Consider the following 10,547-nt stretch of genomic DNA (forward strand, 5'->3'; position numbering starts at 1 on the left):
GCCTCACTAAAAATTCAACTTTTCACTTTCAGTTCTCTCAATTCAAATTCAGTTCTCTAAATTCAATTTCAATCCACAAGATTCACTTTTAAGGTCACAGACAGGTCAAGGTCCTTAAGGAAGAGCAATTATTATACATTAGTGTATAATAATAAGAATCGTTGTGTTTTCGTTAACTTTGAATTTTTATCTACAGACAGAGTGGGTCCTCTTTCAACTGTAGCCCACAGAACAAACAAAGCAAACACTGGCTGTAGATAGGGCCTTTTGTGTTTTTTGTGAGTTTCATGGCCACCGTAGTTTCTCCTACATGCTTGGAAGGCGAGCAATATTCAGTTGATTGCAATCTTCATCACAAGATGTCACTAAATCCTACACACTGGTCCTTTAAAATGCCAATCTGTACATTCTTCTTCTGGTGTTTACGACAGTTATCAGACAGCTTCAGGTGCATTACAGCCCACCCTGATTTGCATTTAGCCCAGGAAAAAAGACAATTAGATTAGAGCTTTGGCTAAAGGTTGTAAACAAAAGTTTATTCAAGCACATCTGAATTTCTTATTATAAGTATGAGTGGGGTCAAAGACACACCCATGCCACTGCAAATGATCAGAAACCTGGGGATCATTAGATTTTTTTGTCATTTTAGGGAATTTCATGCCTGTATTAATTAGCTGACAGTAGAAAGATGATGTGAATCGGGGGGTTGCAATTCATAGTTTGTGCCTTGTCCCCTAGGCCAGGGGTTCCTAAACTTTTTCATGTCAAAGACCCCCACAATAGTTACACATTAGACCAAAGACCTTCAATTTGAGAAGATTTTGTCTTAAATGCCCAGTGTGTAGGATTTAGTGGCATCTGGTGGTGTAGTTGCAGATCATAACTCTCTCGCTTTACCCTCCCCTTCCAAGCATGAGGGAGAAACTACGGTGACTGCAAAACGTGCAAATAAATTGAATGCCCCTATCTAGAGCCAGTGATTGGTTTGTCCTGTCTGGGCTACTGTAGAAACATGCCGTTTTACTGTTCCTCCTTTAGCCAGGGACCCCCAACAACCCTCTCAAGGACCCCTGTTGGACCCAGTTTGAAAACTACTAGCTTAGGCCACCAGGGAGGTCCAACTTAGTAAAAATTATAATTAATATGATCAAAACCAGTAACTTTCTCAGTGATGTAATATTATACTGGTTGCCATGTGATTATGTCTTCACTTTCCCCATGGGTGTGTCATTGCCAATATTCCAAGAGACATTCAGCTATTCCCATTGATAATGATACTGGCAGCAGGAAGGAAGCCACTGTCAAATGTGCATTATGCAAAGCAGTGTGGTGGCAGGCCGTGTGCTTTGCATGCTTTACAGTTGTTGGATATGGGAGCAGGCAGCAGGCGGGTGTGAGGACGCTCACTTCTCAACTCTGGGTAATTACTGTACAGGAAATTGGACGTAAAATGTTTGAATAATCACATATCTGAGGTGAATTATGGACAGAGCCTACAGTAGTGAAGTAAATTAAAACAAGTGAATCCAATTACTGTTTATGGAAAGCAGCTGGCCGAGCAGCGTATGTTGGTGAGTGAAACTATGAGACTGATGTTAAGGTTTCGAGCTCTGCTAGTCTGTATAACATGATGGCTGTTTGAGTGTTTCGTCTGTGCAGGAATAAGGATTGACAAGCCAAAAGACTTTTGAGAAACCTCACTCTGAGTTGTGTTTGCTAGAAATTGTAATTTTCTAGACCTACATCTGAAGAGTTGAAGTCTTTCATTTTTTTTTGTCTCGGTTAACTCACACTCCATGAGGGTATTCTGATGTCATAACAACACGATAGCTCGCCTCTATGGATTTACAGAAAAACAAGGTTAGTGTTTGCCTACAGTCGTGTACAAACCCTCTTATCCGTCTGTTTATTTACGTACACTGAATCAATTCATATGTGGTACAGCCAACAGTCATGTACTGGATAAGCTTTCGTTTCAAAACATTTGGATTTAATTATCATGGGGATATGATATCCAAACAATCTGGTTTCTTCCATTAATAACATGATTGCGGCATGGCAGTGCGAGCTAAGGCCGCAGCATTTTCATATATTTTTGTGGATTTGGAACCTGTTTACTTACTATTATGGGCATGAGGCAAAACCCAATTTAGAGTAATGATACAGTTTACGTTTTGGAGTTTTAAAAGATCTCGGTGAGGAAGTGCCCCGGTTCCACAGGCTGCAGTATCCCGACTGAAAAACAAACAGTACCCGTGTGACTTTTCCACAATAAAATAATTCTCACTTGCTTCGGCCTTTTGCAGGTCAGCGCCGTCGACACAAGGAAAAGGAAGCGGGCCAAAGCTTTTGTGTAACTGATAACTGAAGCACTGTACATTGAGGAAATGTAAGCAGTGTGTTACTTTACAGATAAAGCACTACAGAGCATGATGTTCTATTTATAGGCATTAGCCGTGGCACAAAGAGAAGTGTTTTTCTCCTCCTCCAGATTACAGTTTTGGACAGCAGGGCTGCACGGTTGGGGGCTGTGTTCATTCTGGCACCTGACTTTGATTTTGTTTTAGTTTGAGTCACATTTTAGTCATTTGATTAGTCTAGTGTTAGTCAACAAAAACGTATGACCTTTAAGTTTTTGTTTCCGAATTTTTTGTCTCATTTTTGTTGTGCATTTAAAGTTTTATTATTCCAAGCTTTCTGAGGCTACAGTTGCTGTCTCTCATGGTGACCCTGACCATTACCGTCTGTTGCGAGGTTAGTGGGTGATGCAATGCACTCATTTTTTATTGTACTGTAAATACAGTTGCCATTTATCATGACTGCAGCTACCTCTTCACTCCAGAACCACCTGATAATTGTATTCACTAAAATACTGTTCGCTGTGTGGGTTAAGCTAGAGACAGCAACTCAGATATTGGGTAACATTAAAGGAAAACAAAAATAACCAATTAAAACCAAATATATCAGAAAAATTAAGACTTAAACACACATAAGTGTGATAAGAACTAGCTAAAATGACAGAAACCATCTTTCGAAAAAATGTACTTGATGTCGCAATTTTTTCCTGTGGCCTGTGTTCCATCTGCTCACATGGAGGCAAAAGGCTTTATGACCTATACTGTAGTCAGCCACCAGGGGGGTCAAGATGGATTGGCTTCACTTTTGGAGAGAAGTCTTGTTATCAGAATCAGAATCAGAAATACTTTAATAATCTCAGGAGGAAATTATTTTGTCATCCATCTTTATATAAGTCAATGGTGTCATTCAACGTCAATAAGCCCGTTCCTTTTGAGCGAAATTGGCTATGATGCTTGGTCATAACTCCTCTTTTTGTTATGGCGATCCATGCCGCATCAAAGTTTGGTTGTGTCTTATCCTCCTTAAGTAGGAGAGGAGGCTGGAAAGAGTTCACTTAATATTGTAGTTAGTCACATAGTTTGACAGGAGTAAAACCGGAGCAGCAAGATTACTTTGAGTGTTGCTGTACATTTACCTATGTCATTTATTATGAGTTTTTTTAGGTCGTATTTGGCTGCCACCTAAAATTTCACTGATCACTTTACTGTCCAGTAATAAACTATTATATTTGACACTTTCATAGACCTAATAAAATTTCTTTTGTAACAACATTTTCTTGGCAAATATATAATCTAACATAAATTCTGAACGCAATTATTCACATCAAGCTTCTTTTTTTTTTCATTTTTAAACAGCCCTGAAAAAATGTTACAAATAAGATAATTTGAGAAGCAGATAAATTGTAGATAGTTGGCTGGTACTATAGGGGTTGAAACAAGTACATTTGTCCATTTGTAAGTCTTTCACAGTATCATTAAGTTTTTTTAAATCTGCCAAATAAAAAGAAATTGTAATACATCATAGCTTTCATTTTCAATGTTTTTTTTTTTCTTTAGTTTTCATCGTTTTTGTCATGCTATGTTATTTTTGGTCATCGTTTTCACTGATTGAATTAACACCAGTCATGTTTGTGTGTTTGCTTGGATGTGATTTCAGTAGGACTCCCAATGGCTGAACCATTCTCTGGGGGACTTTTTTGATTTAGTGCCTGTGAATTCCTCTGAGCTGAAGTAACAATATTGTCATGCTTCATGTTTCTCTTTCCCTCAAATCCCGAGGAGACCTGGGAGACACTTGATTTAGGGCCAAAATCTCTGAGCTAATTCATTAGAAGTTTTTATACTGTAGATGTATTGGGGAAAGGGCCACTAGTCATGTTAGCTTCTTCTTCCCTCTCATGTTCTGACCTACTGTAGATAAAAGCATGCAGCACTCACACTGTCAAGTTTCACCAGGAGGCAGATCATACAAATGGCAGGAGACAAATCATTTAAATAGGCTGGGTATATTGTCAGTTGTTAGGGCTTAGGTTGAGTGCTGTGCTCGTATTTCAAAGAGTTCTCTCTCTAAACTGGTTCTGATAATCAGTATCTATTATTAAAGGGCTATACCACTTCAGTCCGCAGTTTGGCCTGCTGGTCACCTTAACCTGTTAATTCTGCCGTCTTGTTTATTTTATTGGTGATTTTTAACGCTGTCCTTACATTAACGATTGTATTTTGACCTGCGGGTGTAATGTATCGGCTGCTTTGTGCCAAATAGCCCTACAGTGTGTCCTGTTATCTCCCTCTGATAACACTCTCTCTTTGGTTTCCCTCAAGACACACTCGTATTCACTTAACACTCACATGTGTTGATGTTTTCCTCTCTTTTCTCTCTCTCTCTCTGTGCATTAGTCTGGCAGTGTTTGGCTTGCTGTAGGCTGTATAGAGAGGTATAGATAAGCACAACCCAACTGCTGTTTCAGTATGATTAGAGACATGCAAACAACATGATAATGATATATGGGTAATGGCTATACAGTGCTTATTCAAACTGTGTTCAGTAGTATTGCAATGTCTAGACTCGGAGATGAAAAAAAATACTCTCTAGGTCAAAACCGCTCATTAAAACAAGAATTGTATATGGATTTGGCATTGATCCAAAGAATGTTTGTTAGAACAATATCATTAAGCCAAAAACTCAATTTTCAACTGGAAGAGTGATGCTGTTTTTGACATAAAAAGGTGGGCTGGGTTTTATTTGCCCACGTGTTGACAGGTATATCTCTGAGAACTCTGGCGCCTTTCCAATACAACACTCCTCTGAGGCTGTACTTGCGCTAAATGTTAACATCAGTATGCTACTATGCACAAAATGACAATGTTTAGCTGTTAGTTAGGCATGTTTGCATTTGCTAATTAGCACTAAACACAAAGTTTGGCTGAAGATTATGAGAACAGAACAGTCTCACAGAGCTGCTGATCCACTGGAGGATACTGTGTCAGTGACACATTTTACCTCGCCTAGATGTGAAAAGTACATGCATGCATGAAGGTGCAGTACCAACAGTAGTAAAAACATTACACAGGACTTTCACCAATGGGACCGTTGATTGAGTCCCCTGTGAAACCAAAATTCAACATTGACTTGTCAGGTACGAGCTTTTCCTAAAGCAAGTAGTTTTGTTACCTAAACCTAATCAAACCTCAGCAAGGTTTATTTTGAAAGCGTAACTGGACATTGTATAGTTATTATTGCTAACTTGACTGTGCAGTGAGCATGTGTTGAAAATGTGACACTGACATGCCCAGGCAAGACAAAACGTGACTTTGGCACAGTGGTCTGGCATGTGTTAAAACACGCTTTAGTGTGATACCAGGTTGGAATGCCAAGAGTTTTATGGGAATTTGTTTGCCAAGTATAGAAGAAATTGACATTTTGAACTGATGTTGGCACTAGAGACAGTCAGATACAGTATCACCAAAGCTTATTGCAATTCATCCTGTGTGGAACCATCAATCATAAATCCATCCAATAGTTAAAATATTTAATCTAAAACAAAAATGTTAACCTGTAGGTGGGATGACCAGAGTTATCAGGATTTATCCTTAGGGTAATGTGAACATCTTTTAGTCCAGATAAAAACGGTGGACCGACAACCATTGCAATCGAAAGTGTTAAACTGACTAGCGTGGCTGAAACATCCACAGCAAATTAACCCCAATTCAAATTGTTGATGCTGCGGTCTGTGGATTATCCTCAGTAATAGAGACACTGTCTCGTACACCATTAAAGATTTATTGGGCTATATTATTACTTATTATAGGCTTACAATCTGCAATTAGTTTATTAAGCAGTGGTAAAGTTGGGCTTCGGTGTGTTTCAAGACCTTTATTTCACCTCTCATTGATGGTTCACACAGCTTAATGCCACCCAGACTGGCTGCATGTTACTGGTTTGCTCATGAATTAGTACTTGGACACATCTTACCACATGTGTCTAATTAGAGTTCCAGTAAACTGAATTGGCACACACATCCTACATAATTTGGGCTGCTGAAATGCAGCCTATGGGTTTCCTATGATGTCTAATTACATTGTAAGACACGAGTAATTGCAATAATAAGTAATGTGTTTAGATTATGCAGAAGTCGGGCCAGATGTAAAACATCTGTTTTGATCCTGCAGTTGTGCTTTTGTTACTCTACATGGTATTGTGAGAGCTGCTGTCAACTTTGTTCACATCTCTCGTGTAAATTTCAGGCTGTGAGACCATGTGCATGTGCTAATAGCCACATCTCTCCTCTACCTTCTGTACATGTTGTAAATTCAAAGTGAAATGAATTGCATTGTCCCATGTAAAGCAGGGAGTTCTTCTGGCATGTTGGCAGGATGGAGTCACACAGTAGCATTATTGTACAGTATAACGGCCGTGAGGCTGTTTAAAGAGATGAGACCTTTAGATCTCTCACTGACTCAGCACGCCATCAGTGAATTCTTTGCTCTACATGTTTCATATGAACTGGCACGTGGAGCGTATGGACAGGAGAATGCCACCTGCCCAGTCAAGTAAAAACATCAGGGGGAAAAGGATGATCTCCCATGATCAACAGCAGGGCTGCTAAAGCAAAGAAACAAGAAGCCCGCAGTCTAGACAGTTAGGGATTCAGCATCAGGAAAGACAGGAAGAGTAATGATATCAAACTAGAGATAATCCGCAGCATCCAGACCTGAGCTAAGCTTCTGCAACCACGCAGGTATGTCTTAAGTCATGTTTTCTTTCAGATAATCCTACACGCTAAACATGTTTTTGTGTCTAATCTTTGCCATGTCAAAGCATGTAATTAAAGATTAAAACTATACCCAGGGTAAGCAATAGCCTTCTGGTGCCTAATATGGGCTCCGACCCTGAATTGAGGAGGTCAGATTTTGATGTACCAAATAAAAAATTTGGACTGAAGCATCAAAAAGCCCCGGAGCTAAAGTTATGGTCAAATCTGGCAGGTTAAGCAACACCTTTGCAATCTTTAATGAGTTTATTCTGCTGCTGTGCGCAAAATGGTTTTAAGATGTCATTATGAATTCTTGCAGCGGAATCTGTCTAATACTTTGGTGGGTTTGTGACATGGCTTAAAGGGATTGAGTTCATGAGACGTAATCCATGCGCAGAGCGAGATGCTTTCTAGTCTTTTAACCTTTCATTGAGTGCTCAGCGTTGCCTGACCTTCACATTCATACCTGTGCACAGTGTTCGCCGCTGGTTCGCTAAGACTTCAAAGGCTTAGACATCGAGTAATGTTGCTTTAAATGTGCGCAGTGGATGACAGGATACTGTTTAGTTAAGGTAATAGATTGGGTGAGCCTGCAGAGTTTATATGAAAAGATCAATACAGTCAGCCACATTTACTCCCTAATCAATCAGGTTAACTAAGAACAGACACTATTTGTCTAAAGACTTCATAAGTTTGTGAATAAATCTAACTGTATTTTTGTTATCAAGATCCAGCCACTGATCATTACGAGACATAATATATAAAGCTGACACACTGAAGTGAAGCCTGTGCAGCTGGCGAGCTGGGACAGGAAAATGGTTTTTGATGATGGATCAGTCAACAGTTCATGTGGTTAGTATTCTCTTCGAAAACTATTTAGAATATTCCAGTGATGTAATGAAACCTTGCAAGGTGAGGACACAAATGGACTGCACTGTTCTTCATCCTGACTTGAAGTTATAATCATTAAATAAACCTCATTGTTGATTGCAACAGCAGCTGCATGTACATGTTGTAATTGTCTCACAATGCAGCAGTTTTCATAGTTGTTGGTGGAATCTGCATGTCCTGCCTGAAATTCAAATTGTCCACTCAAAACACACAAAAGGCATTCACTGGACATTTTGCATGAACACACAGCCATATCAGAGTTGTATTGCTGCTGCTTCACACTGAAGATAGAATGGTATTTAAATAACTTAGCATATATATCTGTGGTGTTAAATATGTTTTGACTCAGCAGGAACAATGTTTTATTTTATTTATTTTCCTACAGTCACAGAAAACACTAGTGTTCTCCGGTGGGGATGATTGTTTTTCCAACTGATGATGTCCATACTGTAATTTCATTGGTGCAACTGTGTTAGAAAAAAAAATAGAAAAATAGATAAAATGTGTTAGGCTATATGATATTTAAAAGGCAATGTGGGATTGGTACAATCCAACAGCCATGGTCCGGGGATTGTGAAAGTCCCTCCAGGTTTTTTTCTGACTTTGTAAGGATTGTTGGGCGTAAAACAACAATTTTTGCATCACAATTTTAATTTAAGAAACTATTAAAATCATGGTGATGTGACATTTGTTGTGGTCTGGACTAAACAAACCTGTTTTCTTACATCTATAGAACAAAATGTGTAGTCCATGGCATCGCTACAGCACTAAAGTACTTCATTATCTTCTTTTTAAGTTGCCCTTTTACTGTTGCATTTCTGACTAACTCGAGGTGTGTTTGCTTCCCCCAGCGGTCCACACATGTCATTTCATACTGAACTCTGGGACCTTTATTATTAAACACACTTGTAACCACAGGTGTCGAGAAATTAACCAGCAGACAAAATGAGCTCACAGAATTTCTCTCATTTCCTGAAAAGAAAAAATGCAACACACATCTTGCAAACCAAGATGCCATTAAGTTGTGAGATGTTTATACTGCCTTAAATGTCTCAGAATGGATTTATCTTTTTAATCTAACAATATTTCCTTCTTTAAAATTAGTCTGTTATCCCTTGCTGTGACTTAGAATTAAACAGTAACTAAAATCATATTTGGCATAATGATTAAATGGCTGTGACTTTGCCTTTTTCTTAACATAAGAGTAGATCAATATGACGATATTGGCTTTCTACTCTAATGCACTTGTAATTGTGAGTGTTTAAAATTTGCTGTCATAGGAATGTGCCCAACCATCTGGCCACAGTTAAATGGACTACATCGATGACTATCACATATGCTGCACATTCATATGCAGTGTTTACAGAATGGGTTTTAATTGGACAGTGGGTAAACCTGCATTTAGACACTGATCTCACTAATCAGATTTAGAGTTCCTATGAAAAGACAGTGACAAGCTATTATTTCCTATAACTTTGTTATTTGTGTCTGACTTGGCAGAACATTGCCTACCGTGTCTGATTAGTTTGGGTGTTGTAATGCAACCTTTCCTAAAGAATGTAATGATCTCACACATCAAGCAGATGTTCTCAATCAATATTTGTTGATGTGAAAGCCCATTAGTTTGCTAATTACATTTGCATAAACATTTCACCAGTTCATATTTACTATGCTAAATTGGTTTTCATACAGAGTTTACATACAGTGGCCCTAAAGTGCTTACATATGTTGGTGTAAATACCGTTTGGCCTGAGTAACAATGTATACATATACGTATACAGTCAATCGCATACTGTATGTGTGTGTCTTCATGGCCACACACACATACGCAAACAAAATATCAGCAGTGTATCGTGCTAAACAGCTTGCATTCCCCACCAGTGACTTAGTCAGAGTAAACAAACATTTATCTGCTTCTCTGGCAAACCAACAGTGTGGTGGTGCTGTTTGTTTGGTGGACACCCCGGCTTCATGTAAACAAGCTATTGAACTGTGTTTAATGAAAAGGTATGATTTGGACATGTTAAGAGGATGTTCTGCTCATAGCCCTGTGTAGCCACAGTTTAGAATATCTAAATTGCTGTGGTTTGGCTGGTTGACACGGGGAGAGCCAGATAATTAACTAATTGCTGAGCCTGGTGGTGAAGGACCCCGTGCACCCTCTGGCGGCCATATTGGAGGTCCTCAGGGTTTGAGTCACAATGGAGTGCAATTATTGATTGGAAACAAATAATTTCTCCAAATTAATCTGATCCATTTTTAGCACTGCAAGTAACGATCGTAGTGTCAGTTGGCTGGTTCAAAACACTATTAATAATAATAATAATAATAACAAAGTATATCATTATCATTTACAGCAGTGTTTGTCAAACTTTTTAAATCATGTACCACCTCAAAAAATATTAGATTGTCAATACAGCGGTGCTGGCCGACTGCAGGCTGGTTTATTCTTGATACGATTATTTATCGTTAAATCCTGAATGGAACTGGTTCAACAACCAGAGCTAATCTGGAGGGAAAGGGGTATTCCTGGTCCACACTTCTC

Source organism: Morone saxatilis, unplaced genomic scaffold (assembly GCF_004916995.1).
Source record: "Morone saxatilis isolate NCDOM2014 unplaced genomic scaffold, NCSU_SB_2.0 Contig1, whole genome shotgun sequence".
NCBI lineage: Eukaryota > Metazoa > Chordata > Actinopteri > Moronidae > Morone > Morone saxatilis.